The sequence below is a fragment of the Kogia breviceps genome, chromosome X, assembly GCF_026419965.1.
Source record: "Kogia breviceps isolate mKogBre1 chromosome X, mKogBre1 haplotype 1, whole genome shotgun sequence".
NCBI classification, from domain to species: domain Eukaryota; kingdom Metazoa; phylum Chordata; class Mammalia; order Artiodactyla; family Physeteridae; genus Kogia; species Kogia breviceps.
This window is the reverse complement of record NC_081330.1, coordinates 116,180,012-116,201,212: the sequence shown is the minus strand read 5'-3', so window position 1 is coordinate 116,201,212 and position 21,201 is coordinate 116,180,012. Positions and strand designations below refer to the sequence as shown.

Genomic DNA, 21,201 nt, shown 5'->3' with positions numbered 1-21,201 from the left:
CCCACCTCTCCCCGCCCCCCGCTGTACCATGTACATCCTCACCAGTGAAAGTCTAAACATTTAGCCCTGTCTAAATATATCCAACCTATCACCAATTCCATAATGAAGAGTCTTTCATATTCATTCTGCTGGCCTTATACTCTAGTGCAGTGGTGGTTGGCACACTGTGGCTTGTGGCCTGTCTGTGTGCAGCCAGCAAGCTAAGAACAGTCATATTTTTAAAGGGTTGTAAGAACAAAAAGCAAAGAAGAATATGCAACTGGGACCTTATGAGGACTGCAAAACCTAAACTATTTACTATCTGGCTCCTTACAGAAAACGTCTGCTGATCGTGCGTCGTGGTTTACGTGTGCGCGTGCGCGTGCTCGCGTGTGTGCGTGTGCGTGCGCATGGGTCTACCTAGGAAACTTTCTCAGCCCCCTTCTTTCTCTCTTTATTTTTTTCATGGCTGTATTTTTTATTTAGTGTTGTATAATTGATTGATATTGAATACATATTGCTTAATATAATAGACATATGGTCAAATTACGTAGCAAGGTATGTGACATTTATGGTAACCAATCCAAAGATGATGTACATGGATATACAGTAGGATTGCAACAGGCTGCATGTAACAGAAACCTGACAACAATAGTTCAATAGTCTTTCTTCTATAACAAGAAATTTGAAGATGAGCAGACCAGAGCTGGTGCAGTGATGTTATGAAATCATCAAGGACCCTGACTTCGTCTGGCTCCTTGGGTCACCATCCTTAGCATGTAACTTTTCCCTCATGGTCACAAGTTGGCTGCTGCAGATGTCCTATGTGTGTCTCAGGCAGGAAACAAGGAGGACAAAGACAAAAAGTGCAAAGCAGCTGAGCCTTCCCTTTTCACCAGGAAAACATCTTTTGGAAACTCATTTAGACATCCCCTTACATCTCACCGATTCAAATTCTGTTAACTTATCCATTGCTAGCCACAAAGGAGCTGAAAAAAATCAAATCTCGTAACTGGTCAGCCCTCTTCTTTAAATAATAGATTTTGTCCCCTTGACCACTGGGGCAGATGAGTGATCAGACTTGGCCAGTTCTAGTATGTCATCACCCTAACAACTATGACTGGTCCAAGGGGTGAGCATGTGAAACCATCAGGGGCCGTTAGTGTCCTAGAGAATCGATACGCAGACGCTGGGGAAAAGCTCTCTGTTCACTGGGGTTGCTCAGCTGAGATGGGGTAAGCCTGCTCATGCTGGCGGACCTCATGGAAGAGCACCTGTAACAGAAGAGAAGGGAGGTGATGTGCACGGGGAAGGGGGCCTGATAGATCAAGAGTTAGGAGGGCACAGACCAAAGCTCCTGAGCTCTGATGCCTGAGGCTAGATCCATTCTTCTCTCTCTGTATTATCGAAGTCAACAATTTCCCTTGTTGCTTAAGCTTATTTGAGTTGCAGTTCTACCACTTGTAAGCAAAATACCTCTTTGTAACTCAAATACATCACAGTTCTTCCAAAAGTTCAATAAGAAACCTGACTTTTTCTTTCTTCCTTAATTGGAAATCTGCAACGATGATGTATATAGCTACCAACTACTGGGCACTCTTAACGTTCTAAGCACAGGGCTGGTTGGTTTACAACATCACGGAGTATGTATTTATTAGTGCCACACGGTAGAGGAGGGAACAAGAACTGAGGGTTTAAGTAATTTGCTTAAGATCTCACAACTAAGTAGGTGGCAAAGCTGAGGCGCCATCCACGTTCTTTGTGACGCCAAAATTTGTATAACTTGTACTGTGGTCGTAGCAGTTCAGTGATCTGACAAAATAAAACCTTATCATGCTCTTCCCTCTGAACACAGCATACGTAAGAAGTCAGTGTCTGTTTCCTCATTGATATTTTACAGTTTCAATGGAATGACATTATTTTCTCAATACATGTAAATACAAAAATTTCAAATGCACTTGACTGTTTTTGCTTTGGGGACTCAAAACATCATAAAGCTGTAGGAAATGTACTGTGCCCTCTTATTTGGCTGAGAAATACATGCATTTGAAAATGTAGGGATGATTTCTCACTAGCTGTCTTAGCTTCGTTTCCCTAGAGCCTGTAGCCAGGATTAAGTGCCAGTTCTGAATTGGCGAGGTACAAACCCAGGGCAGTGAGAGTGAGGTTACAGGAGGTGAGGCAGGGAGGAAGGGAAACAGTGCAGGGTGCTGTGTGACAGTGTTTTGCAACGAGCCACAGAGAGACAAAGAAGATCATTTGGCAGATGTGTCCGCTTAGTCAGAATGTCTGTGGATGTTTTTGCACAAGCTGTGTGAATAAATTGTGCCTTCAAACAGTTCGTGGAAGGGAGGGTCGAGAATGTATGTGCGGGCTCCCTCCCATCTCCTGTTTCCCATTGGTTAGATTTCGCCCCAAAGGAGGGAACTCCCCCACACTTCTAGGTTATATCCTCCTGATCCTTTGGTATCTAAGAACATGCTCCATCCCATGCCCTGGGGAGTGGCGTTCCATCCTAATCCAGTGTCGGAGTCAGAAACACCAGGCGGATGGCTGGTCACCGGGCTGCAGGGCAGTGGCTAAGGCAAAGCAGCCACCATTCCTGAGGCAAGTAACGGATCGACCTCGGAAGGCAGAACCACACAGGCCTGAGAGGACTTGATGGGCCAGAGCTGAGGCTCTGCTGAGGCAGAGCAAGCAGTTGCGGCCCCAGGTGGCAATGGCACCGAGAGATTCTGACTGTGCACAGAAATGTGGCATCATGTAACCGTTAATAAGCACTGTAAATCATACATTTTTAAGTTCTAATATATTATGTCCAAAGACTATGAACTCCTTAAGGAAATGAGTGCTAGTTCACTTTGCATATGCAATAAGATAAGCAACTCAAATGTGATCTTGACCAGATATTAAAGAATCTTTTCTTCGGTTCCAGGAGAGGTGATTTATCTAAGTCTGAACATTTACTAACGCTTAATCTCGGTTGATGCGCTAGACCTGCATTTTTTTCATTTTTAATGTGGTGAACATAATAATGTGGTTATTATGAATTAGATCTTTCATCGTGGAAACAGTAGCTTCCAATTCTTGAAGACAGCCGGTGAATGATTATTTAAATAGTGGTTCATCTATCAGTATAGATTGGATTCAGGGTGTGTGTGTGCATGCATTTCTTTCCGTCTCTCCAGTGCTGACACAGCTGACAACCAAAGAACTTTCTATTTTCCATCTCTGGCTTCTCATGAGGGCATCCATAGGACATCTACAGTGTCACATTGGTTTGGCCCTTTGTAGCTGGAAAGTTGAAAAAGTTACTGACTGTTTCAAATAACAAAAGTATATTCTCTCTCCTAGTCTCAGAGGTGGAATCTGAGAAGCAAAACATTTACCAAGTCACGATTTGATCTTTCACATGAAGGAGTCTAAAGTGGTCGGGAATGCACTCCTCTTGTTTTTAGTTTCCCCTTCCTGAGCATTCTTCCAGCTCAGCTGTTGAGGGCGCCCCCGATGCTCCCTGAGCAGGGATTTTAAATGACTTCACAACAGATTGTTCTCAGGCTGAATCGTGTGCAACAAATCTTGGGCATTTTCGCTCACAGCAAATAAATGATACTCCTTTGGGGTCAAGAGAAAACAAATCCCCATTTTCACGTTTTAGAATATGTTCATTTCTCTTATAAATCAAGTTGGACCAAGATGGTTTAGGATGATTTTCTGACAAAATATGTTTTTGTGGACTTTTGCTCTGTAGTCTTAATGATCCCTGACGAGTCTGACATTTATTGCAGTCTTTTGCCCAGTGAAAAAGCAGCCAGTGTTTCGTGCTTTGATGACTTAAATTGGGGTGGGGCGAGGTGGGTGGAAGGCATTCAGATGTGGTGAGTGTCCCCATCTTAAAAATCACTCTGTGTCTCCCTTTAAAAATCTCTTTTAGATTTTTTTTTAAAAGGTTGAGCTCTAAAGCAACACTAACAGTCTTTGTCACGAAGCAGTGTTATTGCCGCCTCCTTCCATAAACCCTGACTTAGTGAACCCAAACGCTGGGAATTGCTTTGGCCTAGACTTAGAAGATAAAGAGGCCAGTGGCCATCAAACCAGTTGACATCAGGGATTTAGTTAATAAAACAACTTCTAGGGAACGGTCCTGGGTCAGATCCATTAAGGCTGATTGTTCACATGCTTTTTTGCCTCTCCATCTCCATCCGAAGTATAGTCACCTTTGCAGTGAGGACTTTGGGACGCTCTGCAGCCTTCCATTGATAAAGACTAACTCGTGTTCACTATGGTGAAAAAGGAAAAGAACCAGTTTTAAAAGTTTGAACTGCAAATGGTGAAACAAAGTGGCTTTTCGGGTCAGTTTTTAATTGTTTTCTGCAAACACTCAACTCCCAGAGCATTTTAGTTAATCAGTCTTGTTATTTGTGTAAGTACCATATGCTTTGTTTGCACTATTTTACGTGTTAAACTCCTCCATGCCAGATGAGGTCAACCTTCTGGCTGGCGAAACGCTACCCATATTCCTTTGTAGCAGAGTGTTGCTCTTCAGACTCCCAGAAGCTCTATTCAAAACACATCGCCCCGCTTTTAAGCCTCAAATTATGACCACTACTGCCATTAATGCAAGAATGATGATGTTATTACTTACTTTCTAAAGGAAAAAATACATGGGAAATGGAAGAAGGCAAAGGACATTGCTTTTTGTTTTTTTTTTTAAACACAAAATAAAGGAAGAATGAATTACCAGATAGTTCTTGCCTCTGCTGTGGCAATTCTGCCTCACCATCTGATATTAACATCCATGAAGAGATATCTGTAATTCTCTAGAGCCCAGGAGCAATATCCCTTTCCATTCAGGTAATCCATCACTCTGAAGGGTGGGCAGATAATAGGAACGTATGTTTCATTTATTGCTCCCTGCCAGTAGAGGAAATGACAGTCATATTGAAACTCTTTAATATCTTGCTTGACGTGCAGGAGCGGGTTCTTTGCTCGGGTTCCCATTCTGCCTAGCTCGCAGTCAGCATCCATCCTTTCTGAGCACGAGAAAGGGAGTGTCCCTCTGAGCTCTCTTGGGTTGGAGCTAAAATGAGTCTGTCTACATCTGTGGTTATCAAGTGCTAGATGTACACGTGGTGGAAGGCTAGGCGGATGGGGACCTAGGTTGTATACAGGTATCTCAGACATGGGAAGTGCTGTATATTTTGCAAGATCACTGCCACCACCAAAGCTGAAAACTATGAATCAAGTTTGAGCAGGTATTGTTATTGGAAAAAGTGGTTTTCTCCGTTGAATTTCTAGTAGTAGCAAACCATGGGATGTTCAGGAGTATCGTATCTTCCCCCTTCCCCCCAGACAACTGCTATGCTATATGCAGACTAAAGTGATTGTGTTTTCATTCAACTACATGCCCGTAGTCTTAGCATTTCGTATCCTGTAGGAGTTAGACCCTGAATGATTAAAGTTAGAAATGTAATTACAGGGTCTCTGAATTACTGTAGTTCTTGTTATATGATGAAACTAGAGAAAGTGGTCTCTTGCCACCAGTTTATTTGCTTCTCTTCTCTTTCCCATTCATTTTTTGATATTCCCTGACTATAGTGTCATCAAACTGTTGGAAAGTAGCCTTAACCGTGTGGTTGTAGCAGAAATCCTTGGCAGGTAAGGAAGTGGAGGCTCAGGTAAAGTGGCCTATCCAAGGTGACTCAGTTAATAAGTGTCAGAAGTGGGATTCAACCTGAATTCTGTTTACCTTCTAGGCCCCTGGGTTTTCTGCTTCCATATACTGCTGCCAGAGGATACTTTATATAGTTAGTATTAAAGAAGTAATCATCTGTGAATTAATTAAGGCATCTATGAAACATGTATAGAGCTCTTTGCTAAGCACTGAGAATACAATGAACAAGACATGGTTTTCCTGAGCCTTGGAAAACCACCTTCTAGCTAGCTAGGGCCCCATTACCAATAAGTGAAACACAGTAATATCACGAAGAGCTATAGGATCACTGAGAATAGAGCCCCTATCTCTGCCTGTGGAGTCTGGGAGGCTTCAAAGAGCGGTGACGTGTCAATTTGGCCTTGAAAAATAAATAGGAATTTGTGGTGAAATGAGTCTTTCCATTTAACTGAGCAAGCCAATTAAATTTCTCATTCTTCGTTCCCTCTCTCTTATGATTGTTATGAAGATGAAATGAGATGTGGAAGCACTCTGAAAACTTTCAGATGCTATTCCAGGAAGTATTTTCAAAAATTCGGCTCCCATTGATAAGAGGCGAGGCCTGATCCATTGGAAGAAATAGGATGCATACACTATTTCTAGAAAAACATTATTGTTTGGAAAATTCATAGTCACCAGTACAGCTGATATGGGTAATTGCCAATTTTCTGTAACATATAGATAGGCCTCTAAGCCACGCTCAGGTAATTTCTAGGAAAATTGCCTAGCAATCAGCAGTGGACATCTATACTAGCACGGAGTGGTTAAGGGCACACCTTATGAATAATTTTAGGCATCTGCTATAGGGGAAGGGCTTTGCTTTGCGCCTAACTCATAGAATGTACGTTTTTAGGGTAAACTCAGATCTGCCACTTTTACCTTCTTTTTATTGCCCAGAATAATTGATAGGTAGTTAAAAAAAAAAAAAAAAAAAAAGGATCAGAAACGTGTCCCTGGGTCACATGAGTCAAGGATGTCAAAGATGAGAGAATGGTTTAATAATGGTAAAATGCAAAGATGGCGGGAGCTGCAGTAGGCTGTTTTGCAATCTCCATAAAGCAGAAAATATTAATTTAAAAGCTGACTTTTCATAAATCATGGGCAGTATCCAAACTTACGTTTTTCATGTTTGATAAATCAAATAATAAAGGAACACACTGTACCAGATTGTGTGTGTGTGTGGTTCTACTTAGTTATTTATAGTACGGGACTGTGTCTTTGTATCTTTCTTCCGGGGGGACTTCTGTTTTTTGCATAAGCTTTGCATAATTTTAGCTTATTTATGATGAAGAACAAGCCCCATGACCAGTTAGCTATTGCTGCGTAATAAACTACTCCAAACTTAGTGGCTTAAAACAACATCTATTTATGACTGCTTATTAATGTACAGGTTGGCTGGCTGATTTTTCTGAACTGAGCTAGGCTCCGTGGGACTTACTTAGGCTTCTGTGGTCAGCTGTGTGCCAGCTAGGATAAAGTTGAGATTAATTTGATTCTACAGTGATGACTAAAAGAGACAGGTGTGCTAGGGTTGTATGTTTTTCATTTTGGGGAGGAGCAAATTTCACTTTACGTAAGTCAGATGATGTGCGAGTGTGGTTAAATTTCTTATTAAAAGTTGATACGAGAGCAGGCATTTTCTTTGTTTCCGTACCCGCATCACTGAACTAGAGCACAGCCTACGTGCACTACTTTGAGAAGCTTCATCCTGACAAATGTCATCATGAGATTGCCACACTATCTGATCTCCTTTTAGGTGAAGCATTGTGGGGTGTTTTGGTCTGTTTTGTTGTTGTTGTTGCTGCTGCTGTAAAAGGCAGTGCCTCTGAGAGAGTTTAAGAACTTAAGTGATTATCAGTCATCCATGCTGTAGGGTGTGAGCGCTTCGGGGAAACTTGGTGGGGAAAGAGGAGGACGCTGAAAAGTTAAGGGGCCACAAGAAAGGAAGGTACAAATGAAATTCAATCTGCTTTCACAGTTTTGCCCTAGGGCAGATCCTTAATAGACCCCGTCCACCCCTGTCAGCCTTAGACCAGTCCTGCTACAGAATTAAAATTAAGAAAGTGGTTAGGATGTCTCCTGAGACAAATTGGATGAATGTGATCGAGACTGGTGGAGAAAACATCATAGACAGGAGGATCCTGGAGGAAAGCAGAGGCTAGTTAATGCCGAAACTAGAGCTCTAAGCTCTGGGAACATTTGCAATTCTGTTTTCTTTTCTCTTCTTTTGATAGGGAATTGAATGTTTAATGGGATAGGCTTGAGTATTATACAGAAAAAAGGAAATGGCTGCTTCTTATAACGTCCTCCCAAACCCCTCTGATTGTAATTTGGTTTCATAATTATATTAAACCAGGTTATAATCCCTTAAAAACTCAGCACTGTTTGTTTACCTACTAATAGTGCAATAGTCTAAATGCCATTTATTGTTAGTTTAAAGCAGAAAACAATATTTAAAACCAATTTTCAGTCTCAATTCATGAAAAAAAAAATCCCATCACTCTATCTTACTCATAATAAACTCATTCGAGTAGATCCAGGCACGATATAAACAAGTGATGGAAAATCCCTAGGAGGTTTTGGCTCATACATTCTGAGCAGACATGCTCTGGAAAACACAGACATTCTCAGAAAACTGCAGTCTGCTGAAAATGCCAAGAGATTTCAGGAGACTGGACTCTTCATTAGGCCTTGGCATCTTTCGTCATTTTTGCACAGGGAATGGGTTAACACTTTTTATCTGATCATCTGTATGTCCAACTTTTTTTTTTCCTGATTGTGTTTCAAATGGACAAGATCTAAGGGCATAAGAGATGAAATGTGCACGGGGCTCAGGAATGTGGATGCTGCAAAGTGATCCAAATCGTGACCTATGAGAGCTCAGCTCACTCTTGGTGAGTTGAAAAGGGAGGCCAGGCGGCATGGAACGACAGCTCAATGAGAGTGGAGTAGTGGAAAGGGCAGAGGCTATAAAGCTAGAGGGACCTGCCTGAGTTTTGGCTGTACTATTATAAGTTGTATAACCTCAGCCAAACTACTGAACCATTCAGTTCCCTTATCGGTAAAATGGAGAAGAGCGTATCTGTCTGCAAATGTCGCCAGGATATTTGGCCTGGATAATATTAGTAAGCACATGGAACACAGTATTCTGCCCTCCTCTGCCCGCCCTTCTTTCCATGACCGCCTAGAGGGGTGGGATAGGGAGGGTGGGAGGGAGGGAGACGCCAAGAGAGAAGGGATATGGGGACATGTGTATACATACAGCTGATTCACTTTGTTTGACAGCAGAAACTAGCACACCATTGCAAAGCAATTATATTCCAATAAAGCTGTTAAAAATATGCATAAATATATTTAAAAAAATCCTTGTTGAGCACTGTGCCGGATGCTGCCAGTGCCCTGTCCGTGTCCCCATGGATCCCTTTATAATTTTTGTGCACAGGACCCCCGGTGTGTTTTTACTCACAGCAGCCAGCATCTGTGTCTATCTGTCAAAGGGTTGCCCTCAAGCTGTCAGAACCCACTTTGCCCCAAGAACCAAAAGGGCCTGGGAATTTACAGCCCCTGTGGGCATCCCTTAAGCAATAATTGATAGGCGAGAAGGCATAAATGTTCCAGTCATCATGCCCTCTACCAGGGACAACTCTGAAGTCAGACTGTCTGCACAGGATCTCTTGCGGGACTGAGCCAGTTACCGTCCTTGGGAGTCAATGTCTTTTCCTTGCTTGGTCTCCTTCCCTTCTTAGTCCTGTTTCTCTAGTGCTGTTTCCCTATGCATTTCCTGGGAACACTTGCTGATGACCCGTTTCCACATGTATCCTTATCGCAGGCTTTGCTTATAGGAAAACCAGTCCAAGTCACGTTATGTACCTCATCCTGTTCTGGGTGCTGGGGTGCCACCATGAACAAGTCAGACAGTCTTAAACTCTCGTGGAGTACGCTCACATTTTACTACCTGGAAACAATGTAGTGAGAACCCATGTTAAATAGGTTCCTACAGTGAAGGCTGTATTTTAGACATGCTGTACAATTCAGCACTCCTCTGTAGGGGAAAGAATATAGGCTTTCGAGTTAGAACTTCTGAATCTGTGTCCTGACTTGTTCGTGTATTAGCTGTAAAACCTTGGGTAGCTGCACTTCACTCACCGAGCCTCCCTTTTTCCATTTACAGTGAATTTACTGATGTCTGCCCTGCTAAACTCACAGGGTTGCTGTAGGGCTGACTAAAATAGAACAGAGTATGTGAGAGCCTCGATCGCACATAACCCCAAACTTAGTCATTATGTGGAGATACTACATGAACAGCCAACAAGCAAGGGCTTTAAAAAATGGAAGTACCTCGTGTCATTTTGTAGAACATGTTACATATTTTATAAGGCACTGCTTTAAAAATTAACTTTAATGTTTTTATCCTTGCTGAATTAAACAAGCGTGATTTGATAGGGTCAGTGCGTCATAAGGTCGGTGTGGTTAAAAGGCAGAGCAGGCTGATACATAAAACAGGCAATGGTAGAGGTGACAGCAAAATGTAAACGCAACTCTTAGAGTTCTGCGAAGTGTGAAGCCTTGACAAAGAACAGAGTAATGAAGCAAGTCCCGTGGAGAAGCGCTGCCCGTGATGTGTACCCTCCCCCAAACCCCCGCCTCCAGTGCCAGGGCATTAATAGCTGCCTCATGTAACTCCATCTTCCGCTGGACAGTCGCCAGTCCTCTTGTTTCCTGTGAGTGTGCAGAAAGAGTCCCTTTGATGTATTTCGTTTGGTTATTAGAGAACCAGGCTCAACAGTTTTGCAGGCCTCTCTGTGCCTGCATGGTATCGCTTCCGGAAGCTAAAGCCCTGAGATGCCTGATTCGGATCTTCCACAGTTAATTATGTCCACACATGATTCTGATGGGAAGATCCAAAGTGGATTAAACTGAAAGGGGACATTTCCTGGAGGAATACAAGGGGGTGTGTGAGATGCTAAGGGCAAGGCACGCGCCTCATCAGGGACTGGAAACAGGACCTGGAAAGTCAACATATAAGTGAAGGCAGACCCTTCCTGTCTGTACTCATTTCGCTCTTTGGGATCACACAGTCTTTCATATCTGCTAATCTCTGTTATTGGCTTCATATTTCTCTTACTCTTCAGGCCCGTTCTTCTGCTGTGTTTATATATGGCACATCTGAGCTGCCTTTAAATGGTGGCCTTCAGTTGAGTTTACATCAGCTTACAAAATGACTGCCTACAGTTAGCTGTCTGGACCTTGCTGTGTCCCAGTACCAAATGGTGAAAGACGTTTTTCCTGCCAGTCTAGACTCTGAATTGGTATCCCTGAGTCAAAGGTCCACTTTCGGTCCAATCAGCTGGGGTCCATGAGTGGTGAGAGCAGAGCGCTGACATGGCTTCAGAGTCTCACGTCTCGGGGAAGGAGAGTTGTTAAAGAAGTGAAGCTCTGGGTGGGCACACATTCGGAAATATATTTACTACAGTGATTCAGATGGATTCCCGGACTTGCTTGCTATGTTTCTATCACCCACGTCTATTTAGCTCTCAGGAAAAAAAAAAAAAATCACCACAAACCAAGCAGCCGAAGACAAGTCTGACAGACCATCTGGACTCCACGAAATTTGACATCATTCTGGCTTGTCTGAAACCCATCCCTTCTTTTGAAACCTATAGTCTTTTGACAGTTCGCTCCCAAGCAAGAAGGACTATGTTTATCTAGGAAAGGGCACTGTTTTACTCTTTGTAATATAGAATCTGTGATTATTCTTGCATAGTTTTCAAAGGGATTAAACAATTTTTTTATTCCATTAGCTTCTTGGAAAGGCCCATGAATTCTGGTGGGAGCATTCACTTCAGTGACGAGTAAACAAGCCCACACTGCTGTCAAGTCTTTCATCAGCACTAAAATTGGGCTTCATTAAAGCCAAGATGGGACTTTACTTTCTACAATCTGATTCATGTTTCCTGGCCAAAGTAAAATAAGACATTTTTGTTGCAAAGAGGTAGAGAGAGGATCTGCTTTTTTGTGGCTCCAACAGATCTTTCTAGTAAAGCCCTCTGGGGTGGAATGCTATTTCTTTCAAGCAAGGGGCACTTGCTAGAAGCTACAGGAAGTTATTGTCCTCTACCAGAATGCTTCCCCTTCAAAAGATGAATCCAATCTGAGAAGACACTCAAGTTCTTTTGTCTTCACAGAAGGAAGCCTATAGACCCCAAACCCCGAAGATTGGGTCATGGTAAGGAGTTTGGAACCGTTCAGGTGGACTGAGGTGTGATTGAGCTGTGGGCAAGACCACTGAACCAGACACCCACACAGCTCAGTTTTGGAGTGGAGAGACTTCCTTAATGCTAAACATATATCAAGGCTTTAAAGTGCAATGTATTCCACCTCAGGCCAAGCTCACATGTGGTAGAGGTCCTTTTCGGTGGCTTCACCAGGAATCTTAAACTCTGAATTAACATTTAAAAAGCATGGGGACTTTTTTTTTTTTTTGATTTTAGCTATACTAGTGGGTATGTCGTGATATCTCCCTGTGCTTTTGATTTGCATTTCCCTAGTGACAAATAATGTTGAACAGTTTTTCATGTGCTTTTGGGTCATTTGGATATCTTCTTTGGAGAAATGTGTATTCAAATCATTTGGGACTCTTGCTCTTATTCTCAGGGAGGCAGACGTGTGGAGACCAGAGAAGAACACCAGTTGTTGTGAAACGGGGGGCAGAACTGGGCTGCTCCTGCTCTAGCGTGCATGGAAGGTGGCATGCTTGTCAGTGAGTTGTTTTGAGTTGTGGGCTGGATCTTTTCCACTTGCCGTTGCAGGTTTACTTTCTGCCCTTTTCCCAGCCTGCTGTGTCCCAGCAGGCTGATTTTTATGGATTGCCTCTGTGGGCTCTCTGACCCTTTGGCTTCTAGTTGGTTTTGGCCAATGCGAGGACCCAGTAAGTGCTAGGTGGGCAGGAGGAGAATGAGAATCCGGGTTTTTATGCGCCGAGCTCCCTCCCTGCCCAGTCATTGTGGGTCGGCTTCCTCTGCTGAAGGTAACAACTTCTGTCCGGTGGCTGGTGCCCTTTTGCCTCTTCAGGCTTGAGTGGTAAGGGCTCCCTGCAGTGTTCTGCCCAGAGTGCTGGATTATCCATTGTTGGGCTTCCTGAAATAGACCTTTGTAAAATTCACCCCCATTGGGGTGTGCCTTTCTCTTTCCTGCCGGGAACCTGACTGATACAAGTAGGGATAGCCCTCACCTTCTCCCATGGGTTTCTCTCCCTAGCTCTACTTTTAGCTATCTAACCTGCTTCATGGTTAGACAAAAAAAAAAAAAAAAAAAAAAAAGTGAACCAATTTTCAGGGATACTGAAAGGACGCTCTGCAAAAAATAACCTCTATTCTTTACTTCTCTTATAATTTCTTTATTAGGAGATGAAATCTTTCATTCTATTTAGAGATAAGGCTTTACTTTAAAAGATGCCTGGGAGAGGCATCACACTCAGTACTTTAAGAAGAATTGAGAGGATTACAACTAGGGTCTAGACATTGAGAATACAAAGATCTTCTCTGATCTCTGAGTGTATGATGTAGGCCAATAACGGACAATAAATTCTTTCTCGATAGTATGTTTTGCTAGTGAAATAGGAAGGTTCTGGGCTTTTGATGACAGAGACAGGTTTAGGGAGAGTGGAAAGTGGGGCGGCTTACAGGTCCAGAGAGAGATAGGCTAATTACCTCTCTCTCTTTTGCTCCCTCCTTTATCCTAGCATCTTTGGATTCTTTTCAGAACTGGAAGGAACCTGGATGATAATTTACTCTAGGCCCCTCCTTAACAGATAGGAAAACTGAGCTTCAGAGATTAAGTGGCTTACCCAAGTCATACAACCGAGCCCTCGACCCCTAGCTTTTTCAAAAGGCTTTGATGAAATTTCACAGCACAGCTCCTGAAGGACGGGGCTGTGGCTGGCCTTGGAGGTGTCTCAGAAGGAAGGATCAAGAATGTCTGATAATGAAGACGGAAGTGGGTTAGAAAGAAAGGCAGATCTGGGGACTTCTCTGGGTGAGTCCGTGTAAGGAGAGGCTGTGATGTGCCTCTTCTTTATGAAAAATGCTGAGGAGGAAAACAGAGCCCTCCTGTTCAGTGTCTTGAACAGTATGTACTACGTCTTTTTGGAACGGGAAAAATTTTAACACAGGACTATCAGAATTTAGTTGGTACGGTTTCCCCAGAGCAGTCTTACTGACATGTAAGTGACAGAACTGGTATTTCAGATCCTTGCCAGGTAGCCCTGCTATTTTAGATGTATGCAAATTGAGTTTTGGTATCTGGCTCCATTGGGCCTCATTGACATGGGCCTTATCAATTAAATCTCTTCGTAGCAGCCTCTCATCTTCAATTATCCCTTCTCTCGTCTATCTAACCTCCATATTCACATTAGTGGGGAAGGCTTTGGAGAGACAAGTGAGAAGCCGGCAGCCTTGAGATGGGACTCTCAGAGAAAGCCGAAAGCATGCAAAAGGAACGTTCCTAGAGTGACGCGACCTCACAGTGGGTGAACATGGGGTTGGGAGACGGGCCAGGTGAAATAATGTCTTGGATTAAGGCCCCAGTGACAAGGGAAGGATGAGGCATGGCTTCCAGGTGGTCTGTTTATTGCTTGTAATTTTGTTTCAAGAGGACGTCTGTCCAAGAGAGGTGAATTTGGGGAGAAGAAGCCCCCTATTATGAATTTCAGTATTTGGCAGTGTTGAGATCACAAAAACCCAACTGATGGATTTACACCACATGTGCGTACAGAGGTACACGTAGATATGTCACTGCTGTAGCGTTTCGCCAATTACACAAGATACACAGTTTATATGAAATTGTTCAGGTCATTGAACTTACAGGGGCCACGATAACTGCTGTCTGAGCTTCCTCCCGCTCTTTGGGAGGCTGCTCTGCTGATGAAAAGAAGTAAAACCTCACTCTATAACCCAGCACCTCAGGAGACACCACTGGGAGGGGGTGACCGTGGAGAACGACCTGGAAAAGGATCAGGCACCTGAGCACTGATTTGACTGGAACATTTTTAGAGGACACGCACCCTGCAACTTATCAAGGGTTTAGGATTCCGTGTAATGAATCGTGTTACCTACTGGGAGGCAGGACTTCTGGAATTTCCATGATTTACATAAAAAAACTACTCACACTTCCAGGCTCTGACCTAGCCCAGCACTTGGCCTACTCCCACAAGGACCCCAGGTTGGGAGACAGACCTACACATCCCATCCCTACCCCGATTCCCAGCTGGGAGAGGTTCTGACCAAGGACCGAAAACACACGACCATTTTGTGCATTCATCACCAGGTGCCGTGACATCCTTCGAAATGCATGATGTTCAACTTTGATGGCTGTCTCCTTAAATGGGCTCTTAATCTCCATAGTCCTTGAATTGTGACAGGCTTTCAAAAGAAGAGATCCCCAAACCAATGGCTCGAGCACTGACATTTTGAAAGGAGTTGCTTCGTTGCAGCCATTAGTTCCCTAGCAGGAAACTGGCAGGCAGCCATCACACCCAAGCCACATTCACGGCAAATGTAGGCTGTTGGGGGAGAGACGAGGGAAACACTGTTCTTTGTAGGGCCTGGGATTTCTTTATGTGGTAAAGCCGGATAGGACCTGTGAAATGGATGACGAGTGGGTCTGAGATTCTGGTCTTAAAGTCTTGAGAAACAGATATGCTAATGGAGGCATTGACTTCTGAGTCATTTCACAGTCATTGCGCCTTAGTTTTCTTCTCTGCCATTACCATTTCATGGCTGTTCTGAGTTCCCACCTTCGGTCAAGTGATTCAATGGTTTCCTGCTACTTGCTGAAAACAAAAATGTAATTTCGGAGGCAGTGCCCCTTTCCCGATTGAATGATGGCATCCTTTTCATTGGGTTGAATTTTCAGACTTTTCTTTGTTCCCATGTATCACCCCATCTCTGTTGACTTTGTCTTCTAAATTAATCCCTCTGCGGGTGTGACTCAGTCTCTTATTGCTGACTCCTCTCCCTACAGAACCGCATCTGTTTGAATTTCTTAGTGTCACTCATTGCTTCAGGAACAGAGGAAATGGAAATGACTGCTTACAGCCATTTTCATTCCCTTCTCCTGCACGATTATTCTACCAAGGGGGCCTTTTGAGAAGGGGCTTTGGCCTATTCAGAAGCACACAGTCTTCACAGACAGGTACAGAGTTTGCCCCCAGTATGTCATCTTTGAAATTATTCTTTGCATTCAACTCTAGCCAGTGATCTGGAGATTTCTCAGGCCATTTAAATGAAGCCAGCTCATCCTTGGGATCTGGTCTCAACCAAACGCTTAGAGTTGCCATTCCTGTTCAGTTGATTCGGTTTCTTCCACTGAAGTCTCAGCAGGAGCTTGAAGTTGCCTTCCCAAGCCTTCTCCTGCCTCCTTGCAACCTTGGGCAAGTCACTACTGGAACATTCCCAAAGGCTGGGGCCTTGCAATCTGCAAAGCAGCCATCTACCTGCACCCTAACCTTCCATGTTATCAGATCAGTTATTTTGTTGTAAGGTCACACGGCAGCGTGGAGCCTGTTGTTCTCAACTGTGCAGAGGAGGAGGCCTGAGGAGGCTTAGGTTCTAGTTTCTGCATTGCTGCTGAGCAGCTGGGTGAGCTTGAGCAACTGGCTCCTCTCCACCCTCCGTTTCCTCATCTGTAAAATGAAGTGATTGGGTGAGTGATAAAATTGTATATTTTGGAATCATTCTTCATCATAAATTTCTACATGGAATTTATTTTCTTTAGTTATAAAATGGACCATATTTCTAAACTTTTGGTCCTCTCTTTATTACCACCCACTCTTTTTCCTATTGTCTTAATTTTCTGTTTTAGATGACATGTCTCCCCATTTAAATTAGAAAAATTTTAATCTAGGATTTATTAATATATTACTTTTTGAATATAATAGCATTCAGACTCTTTTTAGTAGTGATAAAATGTTTTCAAATTTCCTTCTTTTAGTTTTGTTACGTTAATAGATTTTCATTGCAGGGTAATGTAACATGCATGTAGAAAAGCATAGAGCTCAGTGAATTGTCACCAAGTGAATTCCATGTAACCCCTATATGAATGTCATTAAGTTTGGAGATTCACGGATGTTATGTGGGGAACTGTAATAACTGTGAATAAACGTATTCGCGTTGCTGTAGAGCAGTTTAGCTTTTCAATGGTTTTCTTCAACTAGCATAGAAATTTTAGCTCTGTGTTCTTATACCATATAAATGCTGGTGATGTGTTTCTATGGGGAAAGAGTATATATGCTAGAAATTATAACACTGGAATGGTATAAGATTTTCTAACTTTCTTCCACCTGTGGCCCTGGCAATCACTGGAAATGCTGGAGAGCTTGGCGCTTAAAAGGGGCTACCATGGGGCTTCCCTGGTGGCGCAGTGGTTGAGAGTCCGCCTGCCGATGCAGGGGACACGGGTTCGTAACCCTGGTCCGGGAAGATCCCACATGCCGCGGAGCGGCTGGGCCCGTGAGCCATGGCCGCTGAGCCTGAGCGTCCGGAGCCTGTGCTCCGCAACGGGAGAGGCCACAGCAGTGAGAGGCCCGCGTACCACAGAGAGAGAAAAAAAAAAGGTGCTACCAGACTGTTCTCTCGATATTTCAGAGGATCTCAGAGTCTCCTCGTATAATAAGGAAACCTTACTCCATTTCACTGAACAAAGTACCTACAACACATAAGCTCCAGTGCATATTGTGTTTTCAGTGTTGTTTTGAAAATTCAGATGTGGAAGCGCATAATCAGCAGACAATGATCCAGAGATCAGATAGCTCCAGGAACTCAAGAAGGAAGCAGCAATGTAGTGGCTGGCTCCTCTGGAAGGCAAAGCAAAGAGAAAGCGCAGGCTCAATGTGAATTCAAGTTTGGCCACGCCAATGATACACTTCTTTGAAAAGATAGGTGGTCGATACTTCTAGGGAAAGAGATTTCAATACAATCAAACACTTCGTCTTTGTCAAGATTATGAATTTTCGTGAGAGATTAGATGCCATTCTGAGGTGGGCATTACAAATACTCATTTGGGGAATGACTGATGTGAAAAATGTGAAAGTCCCAAGTTAGGAGTATAATGTCCAACTGTTTCTCTCACATGCCCCAATTTCTCCTATCCTTATTGACAAAGAGATGCCCTGGAATTTTTTAGTGCTTTTTCACCTTTCTGCTAAGGGTCAGTGAGTTGTAACTTTCTTCCTTTAGTATTTTCATCAATGTCCAAAGTGAATCAAAAAGGCAGATGCACTCTCTTTAGATAAAAAGGGCCTGGATATTGTCTGATTCTTTCTCGGATATGAACAAAGAGTTTTCGTCTTACTCACTTCCTTCTTACCCATGGGGATGTACGGTGGAGGCAGCATCTTTATCCAATGTGGAATAAGTGGATAACCCAGAATCCTTTTAAAATGTCTTATGTTTAAAAGAAATGTCAGCAGTTCCATGTCCTTCAGGGTTCATCTGTCTAGCACCTGAGGGGGGACACTTAATGAATCTGTTGAGGCTAATGTGAGTTGGGGCCATCTGTGCCATAGATAAGTGAATGCTGCAGGCTTAGAAGGGGTTTCCACAAGCTGATCTGAAAATGTGTTTTTAACAAGTGGACACTGGAAACATGATTATGGCTTTGGTATTCTACAGTGGGGCACTACCCTGGAGCTGTGACGCAGGATACGGGGAGAACGATTGACTTATTTGGTAAGAAAGAAGTGGGACAGAAGAGGGGCTATTAGGATTTTGAAAGTTAGTGTTCGGTTCAGTTTAAGGCTTAGGTTGCAGCAAATCCTGTGTTTGTCATTACTATAAATAGTCATCTATTCCTCCCTCTTTTCCTATTTCCTTTAACATTCATTTATTCTTCCATTTTATTTACAATTTTTGAGATTTAGGTGATAGGCACTATTTTCTACTACTCTTACTATTAATAACAAATGTGTAATGAATGCTTCATATATGTCAGGCACTGTTTTTAAGCACTTTACATATATTATTCTACAGAGTACTCAAAATAACCTGATGAGGCAGGTATGATCATTATGTCCAATTTATAAATGAGGAAAGTGAGGCTTGGAGATGTTAATTAACTTGCCCAGTAACAGCAGCTAGTAAGTGGTAGAGACAGTATTTGAACCCTAGGCAATCTTATGGCAAAGCTAATACTATTAACTAGTAAACTGTTTATTTCGTGAGTGTGACTTCTGAGGATTATTTTCAAGTGATTGTATATTGAAACTAATCTTAAATTGCAGCCTCACATTAACCCTCAAATACGCTCTTATGGACTCTACTTATTCATTGCCTTACATGTCACGGAAAAACCGCTTCCCAGTTAGCCCCCTACCAAACCAAGAATCTAAGAAGTACCATTATGTGTAAAGCACTTCATTAGCTGCCAGTGATATCAACAAGAAATAGGTCCGTCCTCTGTTGACTAGGTAATTATGATGTGTACAACAGAAAACTCTGAAGTCAATGTGTTAAGGTCAATGAGGTGTAGAGATAAAACCAGCAGACTGAGAAAGAAGTAGCATTTAGGCTGAAAATTAAGAGTGGCTGGGAATTTGACATGAAAAGAAATGGGGTTCACTTCATTATCTATGGAGGCATATCATTACAGAGAATAGAAAGGCATATTCATGGAGCTGCACTAAATTCATCTGATTGGACTGTGGGATGAGTCAGGGGTGCGCTTGAGCTGGATCAACTCCTACAGGGTAGGAGGTAGAGCCAATTGTTAAATATCCAGGACGCGTTCGAGCCAGTTTTAAAAGCTTTGGTAGCTTGAAATTGGTCATACTGGGAGCAATAACAACATGGAAATGGGCAAATATTACAAATCATGGCTTTGTTTCTTAAACTCTTGAGAGATGGTTTCCCACGTCACTGATTGATAGTGTTTGAAGGAAGAGATTGAAAAGGGTGCAAAGGTTGTTGAGATGAGTGTTTGAATGGCCCTGAATTCCAGCCCAAGGCATGTAGGCATTATTCAGTAAGGGTAGTTACGGAAGGTCATTTAGCAAGAAATCAAAGTAACTAGTAAAGAGACTAGTGACACTTAGATGTGACTCACTGATCTTAGGATCTCAGGTATGAAAGAGACTAATGGTCGAAATATTCATCTAAAGTTAGAATTACGACTCTGCTTTCATTTTCCCTGAATCTTTCTAGTTCTCCAATTAGTTGGGGTTTTCTGTTTTCCAAATATGTCTGTATTTGAATATGTGTGTATTTTCTTTGCATATAGCTATTTTGTTTAGGCTAGATGACGAAAACTAAGTTTCAGCACTAAGGTACAACTGGAATTTGCCAGTGTTGGTGCCAGCCTTCAAAATGGATAATCAGATTATGCACATTTAAAAGTAATATCCATGTTACAGGGGTTCCTGATGTAATTAAAATGTGATTTACATTTTTATTTATAATGTGTGCAAAGGCTGAAGCAAACATATGGATGTTTGGAGGTACACCTGCACTGAAAAGTCAGCACCCTTTTTCCCATTCTGTGGTTCCTTGCAATTAATATAAAGATGAATCTAACGTATAACAATAAGTGGGCTATTTTATTGAAGTAGAATTGATTTACAATGTGTTAGTTTCAGGTGTACAGCAAAGTGATTCAGCTATACATATATAATATATATATAATCTTGTTCGGATTCTTTTCCCTTTGCGTTTATTACAAAATATTGACTGTAGTTCCCTGTGCTATAAGTAGGTCCTTGTTGGTTATCTGTTTTATAGATAGTAGTATGTATGTGTTAATCCCAAACCCCTAATTTATCTGCCCCCCCCCCCCTTCCCCTTTGGTAACTGTAAGTTTGTTTTCTGTGTCTGGGCTGTTTTTAAAATCATGATCAAATCAGTCTTTTCTGTATTTATATTATCAAAATGATTTACTATGTTTAGCATATCTTGTTCCGTGAGGCAAGTGTATGGAAATGCTTTAGAATAATGTTTAACAGGATCTTTAAAAAGGTGGTCTAGGTTAATTTTTGGCCAATCAGATGTTATACGGTATACTGACAAGGCTATGGCATTTGCAGTTAGATCTGAAAATCAGTTCCCGGTTGTGTAATCTTAGACAAATAACTGAGTCTCTCTGGGCCTCAGTTTTGTCATTTGTGATACTGGGATAATACTTAACACTTGGTTTGCCTTCCCGAGTAGTTGTGAGGATCAAGTAAATAACAAGAATTCTTTGAAGAAGCTACAAATTTAATTACTATTGACCAGGAAAGTAAAGTATTTGGTAGATCCCATTCCAGAAGCATTCTGCTTAACTGGTATTTGATTCCACTCATCTTGTCTCTGCTTTCTGCTACAGTCATCCTGTGTCATCGTATCTCTGAACAAATACAACCATGAGTTTTGGAAACATACATAATTTCTTACCTTATAAAATACATTTCTGTATGCTGTACTCTGTTCCACTCCTATATTTCTTAACGGTTGTAGTCAGAGAGTTCTTTCATGCAGTATCTA

At 42.4% G+C, this 21,201-nt stretch overlaps 1 pseudogene; it reads right to left on the bottom strand.

Moving 5' to 3' along the window:
- LOC131748215 (sharpin-like) overlaps window positions 1-15,091 on the bottom strand; it is a 106,954-nt pseudogene extending 91,863 nt beyond the window's left edge.
- Between the last annotated feature and the right edge of the window lie 6,110 nt (window positions 15,092-21,201).